The following is a 21,637-nucleotide window of genomic DNA, read 5'->3' as shown; positions in this document are numbered from 1 at the left end:
AGCATTAAGAATATCCTTAGATTCATCTGAAATACTGGGAAACTCCAATCTATCTAAAAAGCTAGCCTGGGTGTCAGTTTCAGGAGGATACTCTGATGCATATCATTTTTCATAAAAGGATTTAAAGGTATTGTTTATCTCCCGGGGGTCTACCGTCACAGCTCCCCCTGCATCCTGAATTGATTGCTCTCTCTGCTTGCTGCTGTTTGATTCGCCAGGCCAACAGCTTCCCAGCTTTTCTTCCTGGTCATAATATGATTGGTTTAGTCTCAATAAGCTTGCTGCAGCTATACCCGCAGAAATTATGTTATATTGGTTTCAAGTCATTTCAATTTTTGACGAGCATTTCTTGACTTGGAGCTGGTGAAATGTATCATTTGACCCCTTATGAAAGCTTTAATGGCTTCCCATCTAGTACAAGTCTGTGATGTATTAATTTGCTGTCCAATGTATTCTGTAAAACGTGTATCTTGCAGCCATTTAGGTTGGAAATGCCATTTAGGTGGGTCACCTACTAAATTAGAATCGGAATATATAAGAGATGCTGGAGCATGGTCATAGATGACAATGCTATCATAAAAGCAATCTTCAATTTTAGAGCGTAATGCTGCTGAGAACTATTTTTTTCCGGGACTAGGTCTGGTGAGTGCTAGAGTAACAGGAGTATTCCACATCATCTGGTTTCATTTCTTTAAATCTTTCATACAATGCTGTATGGTTTTCCTAGATTAGGTGTGGGAGTAGTTTGAACCCGAGATGCGATCTTTAACAGGATCTAAAGTGCAAGGTTTAAAAACTAACCATTAAAGAATTTAGAGTCATCTTTGTTGGGACCATACACATTAATTAAATTCAACTGCTCGGAAAGCAAGGTACCCTGTAGAATAATATATCTGCCGGAGGATCACAACTTGTTTGCAATATCTGATATGGAATGGACTTATGGATAAGAGTAATAACTCCCTTGCATGTGAACTAAATGAGGCTGCAATGACCTGCCCAGGCCACCTCTTGCATATCTTAGGAATGTCGCCAGATAATAGATGTGATTCTTGCAAAAATATGATCTTCGCCTGAAGTGGTTTTAATCTACTTATTACCTGTTTTTATTTTGGCGATTTTATTGAATCCCCTACAGTTCCAGGATGTAAATTTAACCTTAACACTATGAGTCATCAAAATGACCAGGGACACTTGAACTTAAACATTGCCCCATAAGAGCACATTGGATCAACAATAATATACCAACAGACCTCTGTTACCACCATAAACAAAAACACAAAGGACGCTTTAAAGCACGGCAACGTACAAAAACACATGCCTAACAATCAACCACGAGCGTGTGATTAACCCTCTTACCCCAAAGTCTCTAACAGACCTCCCCCTCCCCCTCTTAGCGACACTCCGTATAAGGTGCTCAACAGATCCACACACGTGAGGAGCTGACTCTGCTTCTGCGTTTTTTCCCCCTCTGTACACCTTCTGCCCCGCCACTTGTCATTACACTATATTGTGTTCACCATTTAACAAAGACCCAAACAAAATACCAGGAGTGAGCCAGAGTATAAGATCAGCGTGGTCTAGCCTCATATAGGTCTAAATAAAACAAATCCGCACTAGGATGTTCCGATGCATAAAAGCATAGTTTCATAAAATGATAATAAGGCCTACTTGTAAACTGGCCATGTTATTATAGTTCAATAGACAGTGCTACTATGTTACTAGATAAATTATAACACAGTGAACTGGCTCAAACTTTAAATACCTGTTTAGACTGGATGTCATTAGGTGAATGCACCAATTTGTAAGTCGCTCTGGATAAGAGCGTCTGCTAAATGACTTAAATGTAAATGTTAAATGTAGACAAAACCGAAAGCAAAAGTTCTAAAAATGTCAAAAAAATTGGTAAAACTTTACGTTGCTACTCCCTCTTCTTTAGCATTGCTCCGCTTCCACACCTCTGCCTAGCTTCTCAAGAAACTTCTCCGCCTCGGCTAGTGTTTCCTCAGGCGCGCTTGAAAGAAGATTCCATACCGGATAGCCTTAGCACGTAGCCGCCACTTGACACTGTCAAAGCATTTCTGCTGCTTGTGGACTTCCATGGAGAGATCTGGGAAGAACATAACTTGTTGAGAGTTGTCTTAGAGTACTCTCCCTTTCACCCTGGCTGCATTCACCACGCGCATCTTATCTTTATAGTTTAAGAACTTCATTATCAGAGCCCTCGGGGTGTGTTGGGGTCGGATCGTGGGTCAGAAATCCGATGAGCTCTCTCAATGATCAAAGGAGAGCAGAGTGGCTCCATCTCCAGAGCTTCGGGAATCCACCGCTCTAGGAATGAGCAAGCTGTCACGGATACCCCCGGTACTGCTGCTCATTCTGTTCACCAGTTCCGGAGGTCTACAACACCGGCCATGTCCGCTGGTCGTGTGAGTACTTATGCGTTGGTGCAGCTGTTATGCTGCGTGCTATATATATTGTGTATTATGGGTATCGTCCAGTTTCGTTCAACGAAGTTTACCCTCGCTCTTTTGTTTGGGTACAGCCCAGTGTTTAGTATACATGTTTGTTTTGGGTGTATTAAAAACCCCTATTGTGTATTCCTGCACCTGTCTCCAAATCCTTTATACCAGCGTGACACAAGCATCACTCCCCTCAGCGCCTTCGGGGAGATGTACTAGTCTCAAGTTCCATCTCCTGCTGCGGCCCTCCAAATCAACTAGTTTAGAGGTAAGCGATTCAATCTTTTCCTCAAGAGTGGTGGTCATTGCCTGCAGGGATATAATGTTGTCTTCGGTTCCAGAGATGTGTACCTCAGCCTGAGAGATTTGCCCAGCACATTCTTTGACATCTTCTTTTACATTGTCCACTGCAGACATTACATTTTCGAATTTGATAGAGAATTCTGCATTCATATCTTTGATGGCCTTGAGGATATCTTCAAAGCTAACGACACTGCACGTGTTAATCGCCTCAGTCCTGCTTCCACCACTAGCACATGAAGCTAGCCCGGCGCCTTCGTTCTCAGACTCAACACTTTCACTCGTTAAGTGTGGCTTTTTGGTGTGACTTTTCTTTGTTGGTGTTGTGGGTTTTGAAAGCTAATAAACAATTACTGCCTTTCCTGGTACATTAAGGTTAAGGGTGAACTTATTTCATGATTTATTTCAAATTTGTAGCGGAGCTAAAAAAGATGCGACTGATCAGCTCTGCACCATCCCGGAAGCCCCTATGATCTCTTATTGATGTGACTTGTTAAATCCACTTCAATCAGTGTAGATGTAGGGGAGGAGAGAATGTCAAGAGTGTGCAAAGCTGTCATCAAGGCAAAGGGTGGCTACTTTGAAGAATCAAAAATATATTTTGATTTGTTTAACACTTTTTTGCTTACTACATGATTCCATATGTGTTATTTCATAGTTTTGATGTCTTCACTATTATTCTATAATGTAGAAAGTAGTAAAAATAAAGAAAAACCCTTGCATGAGTAGGTTTGTACAAACCTTTGACTGGTACTGTATATTATTATTATTTTTATTTTATTTGATTTTTTTACAAATCAATACTGGGAGTCAAAGTGTCGATATAGTATTGTCCAAAATAATATTGCAATATGTAACTTTGTAATGTTTTATAATACGTTTTTCCCCATCACTAGTGTTTTCAGTAACACAGTTGTGTATAGAGCCTTGACCTTGGGCTTGACCTGAAGGAGAACATAATTAGTTTAGTGAGGTGACATTGCCCCTCGCTTCAAAGAACACAGCTACAACCAACCACAAGACCAGCTGGACTCTTTGACTTCATTACCATTTTGATGATAATCAATATAAATTGATGAATTGTAAATTATATATTTCATACTATATATTGAGGGATGAACCTAGAAACACTGGTCAAGTTCAGTGTCTGTCCCACTCTACTGTACTGTAGATTCTATGGAGAGACAAAGGGAGAATCTCAATAGCATACTTCTCCCGTCCTCTCTCCTTGCCTCCTTATCATAGGTCCCTCCCCTCTGATCTTCTCATCCAATGGGTTTTGAGGAGGCGAGGCGAGAGGACACGAGGAGCATGCAATTGAGATTCTCCCAAACTATGCCCTGTCGGATATCTATTTTAATCCATTCTATTCTATTCTATTCTATTATAGTCTATTCTATTCTATATGCTTGAGTATTGCCCCAGCACAGTGCTCTGGGGTTATGTTTCTGTCCACTCCACACCCCTGCTTCTTGCCAACCCAGTAACAGCAAGAGGGCTCCCTGCTGTTGCGTGGGCCCTCCTATGGCCCTATGCTGTGAACATGATGAGGCACTCAGAGCACGCTGGGTCTACTGCCTTCTGGGATAGGTAGCCTACAGTGGGTCCTCCGGCACCATCACTTCTGCATCTCCTGACCGGTTTAAATGTTTTATTCTATTTCATTTAACCTTTATGTATCAGGGTTATTTATAAAGGTTGAATGTTTTTTTTAAAAGAGACCTGGTCCAAAATGTCAGCAGGTTTAAAATGGAGCGTTAAAAGCATCAGCATGTACAGCTCAGTCTTCAAACATTTCATTCCCGCTGCCGTCTTCTCGTAGAAAATGAAATTAATTATAAACTTTAATATATGATAGAGTACAATTCTGATATCTTTCAGTAAAACAATAATGGTAAAGAAACTCAATTCTGTGTTGGGCCTATCATCAACGGTTCTAAAGAGGTTTAGTATAGTGAAATATATATGGATGGGCCTTGCAAGGACTTCTTACACAAACACAATTTCAGCTTATCATACCGAACATACTTTACCAATCATCTAATTTTCCACTTCGTCTCCCTTTCACATTCCTCAATGTGTATTATATTCACATGCCAATACAGGCTCATGTATCTAATCTAACGGGGGGTGTCATTTGCATAAACATAAACGTTGGAGTTGGACTGTAGTTTCTAACTGGTCGTTTGTACCTATTACTACTTGTGTCAAACCCATAGAGGAAGCCAGAAACTGTAACACCGACCTGTAAAAAAGGTTACATTTCTGCCTGAAAAAATCTGTTTCATAGCCTCGAGTTTGTTTGGTCTTTACAAAAAAATCCCCAACATCCCAATAATCAATGGCGAAATGTTGTTGATCTCTGTCAACCGACTGATTCTGTTTGACAGCCCTAGTTTGATAGCCCTAGTTTGATAGCCCTAGTTTGACAGCCCTAGTTTGATAGCCCTAGTTTGATAGCCCTAGTTTGATAGCCCTAGTTTGATAGCCCTAGTTTGACAGCCCTAGTTTGATAGCCCTAGTTTGACAGCCCTAGTTTGACAGCCCTAGTTTGATAGCCCTAGTTTGATAGCCCTAGTTTGATAGCCCTAGTTTGATAGCCCTAGTTTGATAGCCCTAGTTTGATAGCCCTAGTTTGACAGCCCTAGTTTGATAGCCCTAGTTTGACAGCCCTAGTTTGATAGCCCTAGTTTGATAGCCCTAGTTTGATAGCCCTAGTTTGATAGCCCTAGTTTGATAGCCCTAGTTTGATAGCCCTAGTTTGATAGCCCTAGTTTGATAGCCCTAGTTTGATAGCCCTAGTTTGATAGCCCTAGTTTGATAGCCCTAGTTTGATAGCCCTAGTTTGACAGCCCTAGTTTGACAGCCCTAGTTTGATAGCCCTAGTTTGATAGCCCTAGTTTGATAGCCCTAGTTTGATAGCCCTAGTTTGACAGCCCTAGTTTGACAGCCCTAGTTTGATAGCCCTAGTTTGACAGCCCTAGTTTGATAGCCCTAGTTTGATAGCCCTAGTTTGACAGCCCTAGTTTGATAGCCCTAGTTTGATAGCCCTAGTTTGACAGCCCTAGTTTGATAGCCCTAGTTTGATAGCCCTAGTTTGATAGCCCTAGTTTGATAGCCCTAGTTTGACAGCCCTAGTTTGATAGCCCTAGTTTGATAGCCCTAGTTTGATAGCCCTAGTTTGATAGCCCTAGTTTGATAGCCCTAGTTTGATAGCCCTAGTTTGATAGCCCTAGTTTGACAGCCCTAGTTTGATAGCCCTAGTTTGACAGCCCTAGTTTGATAGCCCTAGTTTGATAGCCCTAGTTTGATAGCCCTAGTTTGATAGCCCTAGTTTGATAGCCCTAGTTTGATAGCCCTAGTTTGATAGCCCTAGTTTGACAGCCCTAATGGCTAGTTAGCAGTTTCAGTATGTGTGCAGCGTATGTTTCAATATGTTACGTGTGATATGTAATATGCAGCTCTAGCGTGGCTACAAGGGGCCCTCAGATGGTCGGGTCTGATAATTGGAGGGCAGAGCTCTACCTCTCTCTGCCTCTCTTTGTTCTCTGCCCCTTCCCGCTTGTCCCCTCCATCACTCCTTTTCCCTTCCTTGTTTTGCATCCTTGTAGACCTTCCCTTAACGCTGACTTTAGAATGCCTTTGTTAAACCATGGTTTACTCCGCGCCATTCGTGAATACATTTCCTCCAAGTGAATTCAATAATTTTTCATATGCCAACATGATGGATTATTCTGATTTTAGATCCCAACTTTGACAAGCAAAGCAGGAATGATTCTCCTGCTAGAAGGTGGCTTTTCTTTTACATTGCAACCCATTTACTGATAGACAATACATCTTCCCAATGCATATTTTATCCAGAATAAGTGCATGATAGCTGAAGGTTAACATGTTCCGGAGTTTTCTATTGAAATGCAACACACTGCATGCATTGCTCATAGCACAGTGTACATTTAACAACAACCTACAAAATATACATACACAGCTTAGAAATTATACTCAACTAAGGATTTTTAATGTTCTATAATATATTATGAAGTAAAACTCACTATAATTAATGATTAGTGATGTAGCCATACAACATTGTCTTTAAGGGGTGAAATTGTATGTTACGACACATTATAAACTGGGTGGTTCGAGCCCTGAATGCTGATTGGCTGACAGCCGTCTCATATAAGACCGTATACCACGGGAATGACAAAACATTTATTTGTACTGCTCTGATTACTTTGGTAACCAGTTTATAATAGCAATAAGGCACCTCAGGGGTTTGTGACATATGGCCATTATACCACGGCTAAGGGCTGTATCCAGGCACTCCGCGCTGCACCGTGCCTAAGAACAGCTTTTAGCCGTGGTATATTGGCCATATACCATACCCCCTCGTGCCTTATTGCTTAAATATAGAATGGATATTTATGTGATATTCATTTATTCATGTTATTAGTCACTGTTAGTAATGTTTTTATTTGATGACTTTACTGTTAAAGTGACATTTAAACAGTTCATAATTATTTCTTATCAAACAATTAACAGTTAAACAATTTCAATAAAAGTGTATCAATGTGCTTTGTAATGTGCTGAGGGACACATTACTCCTGTACCTGAGCCCAGGCCCAGTCAGTCAGTCAGCCAGTCTGGACAACAAAAGCATCACCGGGCTATTATCTCTCTGATACACAGACATCATTCAAATGTCATTATTTGAATGTCAACCTCAAAGAACTGCTTCCATCAGTGCTCATGTCATTAAAGAAGGGAGAGAAAACAGAAAGAGGGGGGACATTGTTTTAGAAAGAGGCCTTTGCCTTTTGAAAACCGAAGGCAGAGCCAGATTAAAAACAAGCTTATTGTTTTCTTTTTGCAGGGGATTTTTTTTCTTCTCCAGGTTGAGTTTTAATTTGTGTTCGGTGAAGGCAGTGGGGGAAGCAAACGGAACCCAGATGGCGCATAACTCTACAGGAGCGCTCACAGAACCGGCCCCGGCCCGATAACAAAGAAATGCTGATGAGGTGGGACCCGTGGTTGGATCCCAGCCAGAAAGATCCCCTCTCACAATAGCAGGGAACAAATTGATGTGTCCTGCAAACTGTGCCACTCTAGCAGGCGGTTAGGAGCTGCCCTGCCAAAACTATCACTCTCCAGCTCCATCCCCGAGTACCCGAGAGGACGTCCACCATCGGCCATTACGAAAACGAGATGCCACAGTCTAGAATAGGTATCAACCATGTCAACAGTGTTGTTAGAGACAGGAAGCAACGATGCCAGCAAACAAATTAGCCGAGTGCATTGTCCCTCTCTAAGTTATAGGTGTACAATTAACAACAACTGCTGTGTTCTGATGGACTTCTACTCCATGGTGGTTGGAGGGCTCTTCTGGTTAAGAACAGGCATTATAGCTTTGGAGTATTGCGGTGCAGCTCTAGGTGGGGTCAAGGGTCAGATTTCTCACAACATGGCATCGACTGGATGGCCTCTCCAACACTGCCAGTCACACTGTACCCGTCCACTAGCTCCTTCATATCTGGGAGGAGTGGGCAAGCCCAGGGGACACCTCATCACTATACTGAGACAAACACATCATACCGAAAGTAGTGCACTATTCAAGACAAAAGGATCGATTTGCATAGTGTTTACGCAAGTGCAAAGTATGGACATTTTTTGTATTGTAACCTTAAAAGGCAGAATTAAAGACAACATTTAAGTTAGGAAATAAGATTGTACATTGTTAGAATAGATGAAAATAGTAGCTCTCTGAAAATGTCAGGTAATACATGGTAACATCAGTTATATGAGCTAGCCTTAAGTTCTTCAGTCGCTGCTACAAAACAAAAGACAGACACTCACCCAGTCCAGCCCTTTGAGGCACAGTGGTGTGTCTGTCTGTACCTTCACCATCCAGAGGACATGAGCCTGACGTCAGACCTCTATACTCCAGACCTTAGGGCCTGCAGGGACAGGCACTGGGCCTGATGTTAGACTCTAGTCTCCAGACCTCTATACTCCAGACCTCTATACTCCAGATCTTAGGGTCTGTAGGGACAGACACTGGGCCTGATGTTAGACTCTAGTCTCCAGACCTCTATACTCCAGACCTCTATACTCCAGACCTCTATACTCCAGATCTTAGGGTCTGCAGGGACAGACACTGGGCCTGATGTTAGACTCTAGTCTCCAGACCTCTATACTCCAGACCTTAGGGCCTGCAGGGACAGACACTGGGCCTGATGTTAGACTCTAGTCTCCAGACCTCTATACTCCAGATCTTAGGGTCTGCAGGGACAGACACTGGGCCTGATGTTAGACTCTAGTCTCCAGACCTCTATACTCCAGATCTTAGGGTCTGCAGGGACAGACACTGGGCCTGATGTTAGACTCTAGTCTCCAGACCTCTATACTCCAGATCTTAGGGTCTGCAGGGACAGACACTGGGCCTGATGTTAGACTCTAGTGTCCAGACCTCTATACTCTAGACCTGCAGGGATTTCCATTCTTCACTTCCATCTTTGAACAGTAATGAGGCTCACTCGGGGCCCCTTCCTCACAATCAACACTAATCAATACACACATAATAAACATGCCTTATCCCCTCCTAATGAAGGGGAGAGAATAGGGAGAGAGAATAGGGGGAGAGGGATATTCATATCTACACTCTTAGTCAATAAAGCCCACACCTCATTACAAATACATGAGGGAGGTAGGGGGGGTGGGGGTGGATGGGGGAGAAAGGAGAGGTGGAGAGAGAGACAGAGAAGAAGAGGTTGTATACGCAGACATAAAAACACACATATGGATGCACACACATACGAGTGCGCACGAACCACCGCAATGTGCACACACACACACACCACAGGCAGGGGTCACTGTCATTATAGTAGATTAGAGACACCAATTTGATTATGTGAACCTACTGCCATGCAAGCAGCAGCATGAGAAAAGACTTGTGTTTGTCATTATTTAATTTCTTTATTTGGCCCGAGGACAGAGAACATATTGGAGCTTTCACCGTGTATCACTCAGCGTGACACCTAGGATTATCTCTACATCAATGACAATCTTCTCTCCAAAATTAGACTCTCTTGGAAACTTGTCAGAAGAAATCCTTGATGTTAAAGGAGACTAATACAAAGTCTGTCTTTTGCTATCATTTTCTTGAATAAAATTATTTTGGAGTTACATATAACATCAAATATATCACAATCTAGAAGTGATTAGATTATGTAGTTATTTTATAAATATTTGTCTTGTTTGACGACTGCGGACAATGGATGTTCCCTGAGTCTGACTCCCTGTCTGTTTACCTTCACCCCTCCCCCCCCCCTCTCTCTCCTCCCTCTTCCAGACTGGCTGTCACTCTGGACAGGTCCCTGATCTCTGGAGAGAGGGGTGGAGGGGTTGTCTGTGTTTGAATATATGCTGTCCCTGTCCTCCCAACAGCTGTCCCTTCCAGACTGGTCCCTGTACCACAGAGGGGGTGAGGGGTACAGCCAGGGGAACGTTGATTCCCCAGCTCTAGCTCCTTAGGGCCTGGTTTTACCCCAGCAGCACCAGACTCAAACAGTCCCTCCAGCCAGATTGACAGCTCCTAATAGCTGGGCTGCCTGTCGTCCCATAGAGACGCCCTATTAGGACAAGGAGCCAGGAGAGAAGATGCTGCAGGACGGCAGCCAAGAGGAGGCTGAGTTATTACAGGGACTGGTGCTCTATCTCCTCTTCGCTTTGTGTGTGATGCTGCGCTGATATGCAAATAAATGCCGCTCCCCTCGTCCTCCGCCCCTCTTCCCTCCACCCCCCAACATACCGCAGTGTCTTCCTCTGAAGGGCAGGTCCACCGTTTAATTGATCCGTGGAGATTTCAGCTAACCTTCCTTCTTATGTATAAAGAGAGGAGAGAACAGGGGGAGATTAGAAAAAGGAGGGAAAAAGAGAGGTGGAAGATGGATAGGTAAGCTTTTTAGCATGACATATTCCCGTATAAACACAGGAAACGTACCGCCCCGTTTTGTAAGGGATCTGATGACATTAAACCAGGTAGCAAGTGTTCCCTTTCCAAGAACAATGGCTTTGTACCTGAGCGATCAGCCTCTCTATTAAAACAACCATCTATTGAATCTATCAAATCCTGTGATTCGTAATGTTATGCAGAGTACCATCATCTAATATTCACTGGAGAGAGTGAGAGAGAGAGAGAGAGAGAGAGAGAGAGATTGCTCACTCTGCGAGAGATGAAAAGAGCCTACACGTCCCAGTATGGCGTTAGCTCTGTTGGCCCTTGGCCCTGCAGGAGTCTGTAGGGTGATAAGAGGAGCAATGATCCAGGTAATGGATGGATGGAGGGAGGGTGATTAATGCCACCTCTGTAGCTGGTCTCACCCTGGGCCGGGCCTCTGGGGGGCACTACCATCTACCCCTCCACTGATACACACGCTCTCAGGACCCCACTATTAGTGTCTCCTTTATGGTACATTAACATTAACTTGGACTGGGGCCTTTAGACATTTTTATTGGTGTTTTTGTTTGGTTTAATTGGACCTTTTTGTCTTTCAGTGCTTATGTGTGTTTTATGTGTGTATTTATAGGGTTTCCCAAATTAATGCATGTATACAGTAGGACAATTTTTCTCCGAAATTTCAATTGATTGATTGGTTTGGCTATGTTCAGAGAGGTCAAAATGTTCAGCATGTGTTTCTCGTTCAACATCTCATTACATCTCACCACCTTTAGATGTACATCACCGTTCTATCTCCCATAGACTATCCTCTCCGCTTCAATGTCACTCAGATGTCAGTCAGGGACACACGCCTCTCTCCTCCACACTGCAGCAAAACACACGGCAGCTATTATTTACAGGATTAGAGAGATCTCAGTGTGAAACACTCTCCTCGGAACTAAAGACGAGGAAATTACCTGCTAATGGACCACATATCTAAATCCCCAATCTATCTGTAATTGCTGCAAAATGCTCCGGCTTGTTCTGAGAGGGAGACTTCTAAGTCTAAGCGACTCTCTTTTTTTTTGTATTTTATTAAAGGCAATAAGCGAACGCACGAAAGAGGAGAGTATTAGGCTCTCTCACTTCTCTCTTCTCTTCTTTGAATCCCTCTCTCCTGAGGAATCCCCCAGGCATCATTAATGTCTCATCACTTCTTTCATATCTCGGTGGGAAGACTTAAGTGACCGTCCTGCAGCTGCTTCAATGCTTAGCTTCAACACGCGGCTCGTGTGATTCATTTCATGCGAGGAGAAGAGGAGCTGCTTTTTGAGAAGTGCTTTATTTGCATAAGCGTTCATAATTACTTAATGACCAATCAGATGTGGTTCAGTGCAGAAACAAGCTGTCTGAATCATGTATTTCAATTAGGAATACCACTGAAACACGTTCCCCATGACCATCCAATATAACAATTAGGAATACCACTGAAACACGTTCCCCATGACCATCCAATATAACAATTAGGAATACCACTGAAACACGTTCCCCATGACCAACCAATATAACAGTAATGAATACCACTGAAACACGTTCCCCATGACCATCCAATATAACAATTAGGAATGCCACTGAAACACGTTCCCCATGACCATCCAATATAACAATTAGGAATGCCACTGAAACACGTTCCCCATGACCAGCCAATATAACAATTAGGAATACCACTGAAACACGTTCCCCATGACCATCCAATATAACAATTATGAATACCACTGAAACACATCCCCCATGACCATCCAATATAACAATTATTAATACCACTGAAACACGTTCCCCATGACCAAACAATATAACAGTAATGAATACCACTGAAACACGTTCCCCATGACCATCCAATATAACAATTATGAATACCACTGAAACACATCCCCCATGACCATCCAATATAACAATTAGGAATACCACTGAAACACGTTCCCCATGACCATCCAATATAACAATTAGGAATGCCACTGAAACACGTTCCCCATGACCATCCAATATAACAATTAGGAATGCCACTGAAACACGTTCCCCATGACCATCCAATATAACAATTAGGAATACCACTGAAACACGTTCCCCATGACCATCCAATATAACAATTAGGAATGCCACTGAAACACGTTCCCCATGACCATCCAATATAACAATTAGGAATACCACTGAAACACGTTCCCCATGACCATCCAATATAACAATTATGAATACCACTGAAACACGTTCCTCATGACCATTCAATATAACAATTATGAATACCACTGAAACACGTTCCTCATGACCATTCGGTATAGCCATTATTTTATTTATTATGCTGTGAAATTATGATGAGGTCCACGGGTCCAGGATGATGAGGTCCACGGGTCCCGGATGATGAGGTCCACGGGTCCAGGATGATGAGGTCCACGGATCCAGGATGATGAGGTTCATGGGTCCAGGATGATGAGGTCCACGGGTCCACCACGGGTCCAGGATGATGAGGTTCACGGGTCCAGGATGACGAGGTCCACGGGTCCAGGATGATGAGGTGCACGGGTCCAGGATGTTGAGGTCCATGGGTCCAGGATGATGAGGTCCACGGGTCCAGGATGATGAGGTCCACGGGTCCAGGATGATGAGGTCCACGGGTCCAGGATGATGAGGTCCACGGGTCCAGGATCCTACATCTATTTCCACAGAAGAGGCTAATATTCCAATGAAAGCACGGACACCATGAAATATTTTGATGTTAGAGAGGTATGGAGGAGACTAGGCTTCAGAGGATAAAGATGGGTTGTGTATTTGTACAGATATAGGATCTTAATTTGAGCCAGGTTGCTACAGCAGGAAAATAATCCTACAGCAACAGGAAACGTGAATTATTATGTGGATTGCAATTGAAAGATATTTTTGAAGGGGTTGATAGATTTTTTGTGAGGGAAAATCAAGTCTGAAATATCAAAGTGGAAGCCTTTTTAAAACTTCATACACTAAATGTTTTACATTTCCTGCATTGCAGGAAAGTCCTGCAACAGGGTGATTAAATGAACATCCTACAGCTGTATCTGTATTTGTACTGCTGAACTATCATGTTCATTAACAGTATTTAGAAATTCACTACGGAGCAAAATCTGTAGAACTGTAGAACTGTAGAACTATAGAACTGTAGAACTATAGAACTGTAGAACTGTAGATTCAGGGATGAAAAGAACAGTAAGTGAAAGTCCTTGAACAAAAGAAAAGTGTTAAACTTCTTCCTTGCTCTTGAAAAACTGCCTCCTTGGCAATATCTGATTTAATCAAGCCAACAATAAAAGACAGAAGGAAGCATGTGTAAATAATCATTAATAACCATAGGACCATACCCCCAGAGGCATAGCCAGCATGGAGGCAGTTTCAATATCTCCAAGGGAAACCTTAATCTAAAAAAAAATTCAGCTTGGCTGCTGTTAAAAACTCAAACTAATTTGTGAGGAGTTCAACGGCAGTTCAACGTGGAGTGCACTTTCCAAGGCCTCCGCTGAGAGGGATGGAGAGAGGGATGTAGGACGGACGATGGCGGATGTGTAGTAGAACCCCATCGACGAGGAGTTTAGAGAGAGCCGCGACCTCCCGTGATGGGCTTTTGTCGCTCTGGATTACAGCTGTAGAATGGGCGTCAATGACTACTGTAAACCCTCCTTAACGCTGTCGTGTTGAGAAGCCCTTAGATACATACTGTACAGTACAGTAGCTTTAACCTCCGTTATTCATTAGAGAGATGACTGATTTGTTTAGGATTTGTTCAAACCAGTAGGTGTGCTATCTGTGATGCTGTACATATGACTGGTGTGCTGAACACTACCTGACTGCAGTAGAGCTCAGCTCCACGGCCTTGGACTAGGTAGCCTTGATGATGAGCTGTTGGATCAATGCTCTCAACCCCTCCTCCTCCTCAAGTCTACGATCAAAACAGTGTTTAAATGTTCATAGTGTTATATATATTCAAGGGCATGATTAGCGTTATAGCTGCATACTGTGTATCTCAGCCATGCTTTAGCAACACTTCATCCATTGCTCACCTGCACATGGTGCTACAGAGTTAGTTATACTGCCTTACATATCTTACACCTACAGGGCCGTGCAGCTAGCTACAGAAATACCAGTATGGCAGCTCTTTGAACATATGATCTTTGTATGTATGTATGTGTTTGCGTATGTAAAGGATGTCACGCTGCTTGTTTAGCTAGTACCGCTTCCCCAGGACACAGGACCTCTGCTTTGGTAGCACGTGACCACCCTCCTGAAGCGTCTTACCAAGTTGCGCCACATGAAACGCTGGCTATTTGCTGGTGGAAGTGGGGACACTTCAGTTTGAGTAGTAAGCTTCCCACATCCCCATGCTACACATGCGTGCCTGTGCATCCGTCTGTACGTTCGAGCATGCATTTGTGCGTGCGCGTTGCTGTGTATGTGTGACTGATCTCTGTCATATGGACCTGTGGCATATGGGTCTGTCTCTTGGCTGGGCCCTCGTTAATGGGCCCCATTGAACAGAGCTAGATTGGGGCCTCCCCTTCTCTTCCCTTCCGTCCCGTGGAGGGCCTGTGCCAGTGTTAAGAGCTTTAATCACAGGATTTTCTTCTGCTTGCCAAGTTACCATGTAATCACTGGATGACCACCCGACAGTTGTGCCAAAGTGGGAGAGAGAGAGCGCTTGGTAACCGGTGGTGATGTTGTTGACTGGGGATGTTCAGGCCAGAACAGAAGTAGCTGTCTGCGGTGGTACTGTATTGCTACCTGAGTTCCTGGGTCTGACAGGGGGAGACTGGGAGCTTTTCACACTGAGTGAAAGGGGAATGAAACGGCCCCTTGTCGACGCTGAGACAGGGGATAATGGAGCAATTGTTTCTGTTTGGTGAACCCAATCAGGGTTGAATTACCACTGCGTCATTTTACACACACACGTCTCCCTCTACATATCTGTCTCTGACTCTATCCCCCTCTCTCTCTCTCTCTCTGTTTCTCTCTCTTGGTCTCTGTCTGTCCTGCTATCTTTCTCTATCTCTCTTTCTTTCTCTCTCTCTCTCTCTCTCTCTCTCTCTCTCTCTCTCTCTCTCTCTCTCTCTCTCTCTCTCTCTCTCTCTCTCTCTCTCTCTCTCTCTCTCTCTCTCTCTCTCTGTCTCTCTCTGTCTCTCTCTCTGTCTCTCTCTCTCTCTTTCGCTCTCTGTTTCTCTCTCTCTCTCTCTCTGTCGCTCTCTGCGTTAATACAATACAGTACGATACATGAATGTAAGATACAATCTTTAATATTGTCGTGATTTGACTTTAACATTAATCTGAAGACTGTTATTTATCGAATTACCTAGCTATGTTTAATTGTTACCCGATTAAATGAATCATGTAACAATTAACTCATTAGGATCTGGGGCACCACGAGAGCAGTTCTTTAAAGAGTCACCATCTCCCGAATTAAACTCTAAAAGGTATTTTACCTATCACATCTATAAACAGTCAACCTATTAATCATAACCTCGTATCATATCATAATTCTGAACAGTCGTAACCTCCTTGCATCTGCAAAAACCCGAGCCTTACTTATGATTCTGTACTACACAAATTGGTTTAATTATTTATTTACTAGCTAACTAAATGGTAACACAGGATAAGCATACACACTTAATACGTTAAAAACAGGTCCCTAGCGGATTGACAACAATATGGCTGCTTGTTACAAAAGACATGGAGAGGGTGAGATAGAGAGGGACAGAGACACTTCACATTGGTACTTTCAGAAACTACTCTCACTTACAGTTACCATGTACTTTGCACACGAACCCGCTTTGAGTAAGAAATCATGAATGTATTTACGTGAAATGCCTTGGTTCTCTCTCGGTGGACAAGGCCGCCTTGGAAAGGGAGATGGGCCTTTTCATGGCACACTTGTAAGGCACTGATTGTCCAAAAGGGTTCCAACAAGTCTTCTACTGTTGTTCACTTTGTAGTTGTCCGGTATCCGGTGGCTTGTCGTGTAGTCCTGAACAGAACTACGTAGTTTTTTCCCCTTCCATTCGCTCTTGAAGATGCTTCTTTGACGATAGGCTAGCCAGCCGTATCGAAGGTTAAAGCAGAGTACAGGATTTTCTTTCGAAGATACTTTACGTAGGACAGCTAATCAGCCGTACCAGTGATTGTCCGAGAGGTGAGTTTATCGTCTCTACCTCGTGTTGAGATTCACAGTTCAAACCACTATAAACGTGCAGCTGCAGCTTGATGCTTTTCTGGTCTGGTATGTTCATTTCTTTACTCATGTATATAGTTTTTAAACAAAAACACTTTCATAATTTGTCATATTACATGCACAACGCATAGTATAGAAACTTCTTACATGTAGTGGGTATACTTTCCAAGTTACAGTACTTCCTTTATAAAATGTTTAAATACATCACAAAATAACAAACAAAATGACTTTAGTGTTTTATAGATCGCCTCTGAACATTCCCCATGTTCTATGTTAGAAATATTGTTCCGGTATTCACTTTTGAACGTGTTAGAGTTTCAGGGGGAAAAAGGTCTGTTGAGACAAAACACATTCCTTTGGTGAATTTGGAGAGGGAGGCCTGAATCTTCTCCCTTTGATTTATAACAGGACGTGAGTTGTTAATCACCACTAGTTCTTCCCCCCTGTGTGGGTGAGAGGGTGTCTGATTGAAGTTATTCATTGCAAACCTTATCTGACCTACACTACCGGTCAAAAGTTTTAGAACACCTACTCATTCAAGGGTTTTTCTTTATTTTTACTATTTTCTACATTGTAGAATAATAGTGAAGACATCAAAATGATAAAATAACACATATGGAATCATGTAGTGACACAAAAACTGTTAAACAAATCAAAATATATTTTATTTTTGAGATTCTTCAAATAGCCACCCGTTGCCTTGATGACAGCTTTTCACACTCTTGGTAATCTCTCAACCAGCTTCACCTGGAATGCTTTTCCAATAGTCTTGAAGGAGTTCCCACATATGCTGAGCACTTGCTGGCTGCTTTTCCTTCACTCTGCGGTACGACTCATCCCAAACCATCTCAATTTGGTTGAGGTCGGATGATATGATGCATCACTCCATCACTATCCTTCTTAGTAAAATAGTACTTACACAGCCTGGAGGTGTGTTGGTTCATTGTCCTGTCGAAAAACAAATGATAATCCTACTAAGCCCAAACCAGATGGGATGGCGTATCGCTGCAGAATGCTGTGGTAGCCATGCTCGTTAAGTGTGCCTTGAATTCTAAATAAATCACAGACAGTGTCACCAGCAAAGCACCCCCACACCTTCATACCTCCTCCTCCATGCTTTACAGTGGGAAATACACATGCGGAGATCATCCGTTCACTCACACTGCATCTCACAAAGACACGGCGGTTGGAACCAAAAATCTCCAATTTGGACTCCAGACCAAAGCACAAATTTCCACCGGTCTAATGTCCATTGCTCATGTTTCTTGGCCCAAGCAAGTCTCTTCTTATTATTGGTGTCATTTTAGTAGTGGTTAATTTGCAGCAATTTGACCATGAAGGCCTGATTCACGCAGTCTCCTCTGAACAGTTGATGTTGAGATGTGTCTGTTACTTGAAATCTGTGAAGCATTTATTTGGGCTGCAATTTCTGAGGCTGGTAACTCTAATGAACTTATGCTCTGCAGCAGAGGTAACTCTGGGTCTTCCATTCCTGTGGTGGTCCTCATGAGAGCCAGTTTCATCATAGCTTGATGGTTTTTGCGACTGCACTTGACAAAACTTTCAAAGGTCTGAAAATAATGATGGACTGTCATTTCTCTTTGCTTATTTGAGCTGTTCTTGCCATAATATGGACTTGGTCTTTTACCAAATAGGGCTATCTTCCGTATACCACCTCTACCTTGTCACAACACAACTGATTGGCTCAAACACATTAAGGAAAGAAGGAAAGAAATTCCACATATTAACTTTTAACAAGGCAAACCTGTTAATTGAAATGCATTCCAGGTGACTACCTCATGAAGCTGGTTGAGAGAATGCCAACAGTGTTCAAAGCTGTCATCAGGGCAAAGGGAGGCTACTTTAAGAATCTCAAATGTTAAGTATGTTTTGATTTGTTTAACACTTTTTTTGGTTACTACATGATTCCATATATGTTATTTCATAGTTTTGATGTCTTCACTACTTTTCTACAATGTAGAAAATAGTAAAAATAAAGAAAAACCCTTGAATGAGTAGGTGTTCTATAACGTTTGACCGGTAGTGTATTTCGATGTTCGTGGACAGTAATGACAATATTTTAATCTTATCTAGAATATAATTTTCAAAAGAGTGAAACCAGAGTGGAGGAATGGGGTCGGTCATAGTCCCACTAATGACACACACACAAGGAGAAACAGAAGAAAGAGGATGGGAGAGTTAGAGAAAATAGATTGAGAGAAGGAGAGCGAGCGGGGTGTCAGTGTCTTTTGTGTGTGGCATCCACGACGGGATGGACTGCCCCCGTATCAAACCCCGACTTCAAACCCACCACACTTAGCTGCCCATTGTCTTCCCATCCCACTCACACAAAGCGGAGGGAACCGTTGTGTTGAAGAGAGCAAGATGTATGGTAATGTGCTGTCCAGCTGTAGCGAGCCGGCCCGGCAGCAAACAAAACACTTTCTAAAAGGCCCATAGAGGGAGGTAAGGAGATACATCAATCAATTAACAATTACCCCACTGCTAATCAGCCGTCCCTGGCCTCCGTCGGGCCGCGCTTTTTGTAATCCGGTTGGCAGCATCAATTAAATTCTTAAGGTTAGTCTATTGAATTTCTCCCAGATAGGGGAGCTGAGGGGGGAAACCAACCAACGCTCCAAATGAACTGTAGCCAAGGCTTAATCGCAGCAAGCAGCACAATTGTTCAGGTTTCACCCCACCCCCCCCCTCCACCCTTCCCCTCGATGGAGACTGATGCTCTCCTGGAATTTGGGCGACTGATAGGATCTGAGAGAGACTCTTAGAGAGAGATTATGACATGTTCTTTTCATCGTAACACGGCTGCAGCTGGCTCTATGTACACTAGCCAGTCACCTGCTGGACTGACTCTCGCTCTCTGGACTAGACTGGACTTAGCTTCTCTCACACCAGAGGTAAAGGGAGAAAATAGCCACTGAGTTTAAGCCAAGAGTGTGTTTGTAAATGACTGTGTCGTGCAGAGCATGGCGGTGCAGGGCAGTGCCTGGCATGTCCTTGTTTATACCCCACCCCATCCGACCCGCTTTCAGCACCCCCTCTGAGGGAGAACATCTCCTTGAGCAAAGTCAGGACACACACACAAACACACCTTTGCTTGCACACACATTCACAAGCGCACGCACACACACACACACACACACACACACACACACACACACACACACACACACACACACACACACACACACACACACACACACACACACACACACACACACACACACACACACACACACACACACACACACACACACACACACACACACACACACACACACACACACACACACACACACACACACACACACACACACACACACACACACACACACACACACACACACACACACAGACACACTGAGCCGATCCAAGGTCAATGTGCTGCGTTTAATCTCAAACTAAAATCTACATAGAGTATAATGACCTGAAATCCAACCAGAGAAACAGTCCTCAATTAAACAACAACCCCAGACATCCTACAGAAAGAAGCCGTATAAACTGTGTAACTACCCGCGGTCCAATCAATAGAACAATAATCTTATTCACAATCAAACAGTGTTGCATGGCAGCACACAGCTCACATCTCCTTACAGCAGTGTTTCCCACTGAACGCTTCCCTCCTCAGGTACCTAGTTTGTCATTTAAACCAGGATGCATGTGAATTTGATAGGGCGGCGGTCCCAGACTGCTGGAGAGAGGAGGATGAGCGAGAGAGAGAGAGAGAGAGAGAGAGAAGGGGAGAGAGAGGGAGAATGCTGACTCTGGTCCCATTTCCTGAAATGAAACTTTAACTTCTGACCCGGGGACCTCTCCGCCTCGGTCTCCAAAGACCCTGGGCTTCCCAGACCACTTATCTGTGTGATTGCTTTGGACACTGATCTGATTAAATCATCATGAATCATCAATTAAGATGTGACAAAAAACTTGGGGGCTCAACAGGGATTTACCAGGACGGGTTTGACTTTGAGTAGCATGAAATCAAGTTGTACGCCCCTTGAGCACTCGTGTGTGTCTCTCTCTCTCTCTCTCTCTCTCTGTCTTTCATTTCTGCTGTGCAAAGGGAGAAAATACCATCCGTCTGGCTGGACCTGAGGAAGGAGGGGACAGGCTCTCACTTAACAGATACTAACATAGAGTTCAGCTACTGGCTTCCTCTTAGAAGTAAGGTTCCTTGTGGTATTGTTGGGCCTTGTGAACAGTCAGGTAGCCATACAACTCAGTACTACTCATTGGTGATTTGAGGCAGGGTAACCTGGCATCTACAACAGTATGGCAGCTAGGTCACTGCAAAGCAAGACGATCTAAGTGTAGTCTGTAGCTTTCCAGATCTCTAGCTACTAGCTACTGACTGTGATCAGATGTGCTCCCTCCCTCCCAAAAACAAGACTAAAAACAGAAGGTGCGTGTCTCTTCAGTAACATCTTCCCATCACGCTTCTCATCAGTGTGTCTTAGCACGCGCCCGAGCGTGAAGGGGCAGATTTTCTGGTAGCACAAGCCTGAGATGGGCTCCTGCATCTCGGTGAGCTCGTTCCCCCGGTCTCCCACAGAGCTCCCTACTGTCACTGCACTGAGACGCCACTCGATCCGCAGCCCCAGGACACAGCCACGGAGGGGGGAGAGAGGGAGAGAGGGAAATAGAGGGATGGAGAGAGAGAGAATGATAGAAGACGAAAGAGAGAGA

This window comes from Salvelinus alpinus, chromosome 10, assembly GCF_045679555.1.
Source record: "Salvelinus alpinus chromosome 10, SLU_Salpinus.1, whole genome shotgun sequence".
Taxonomy (NCBI): Eukaryota; Metazoa; Chordata; class Actinopteri; order Salmoniformes; family Salmonidae; genus Salvelinus; species Salvelinus alpinus.
This window is presented reverse-complemented; position numbering follows the sequence as displayed.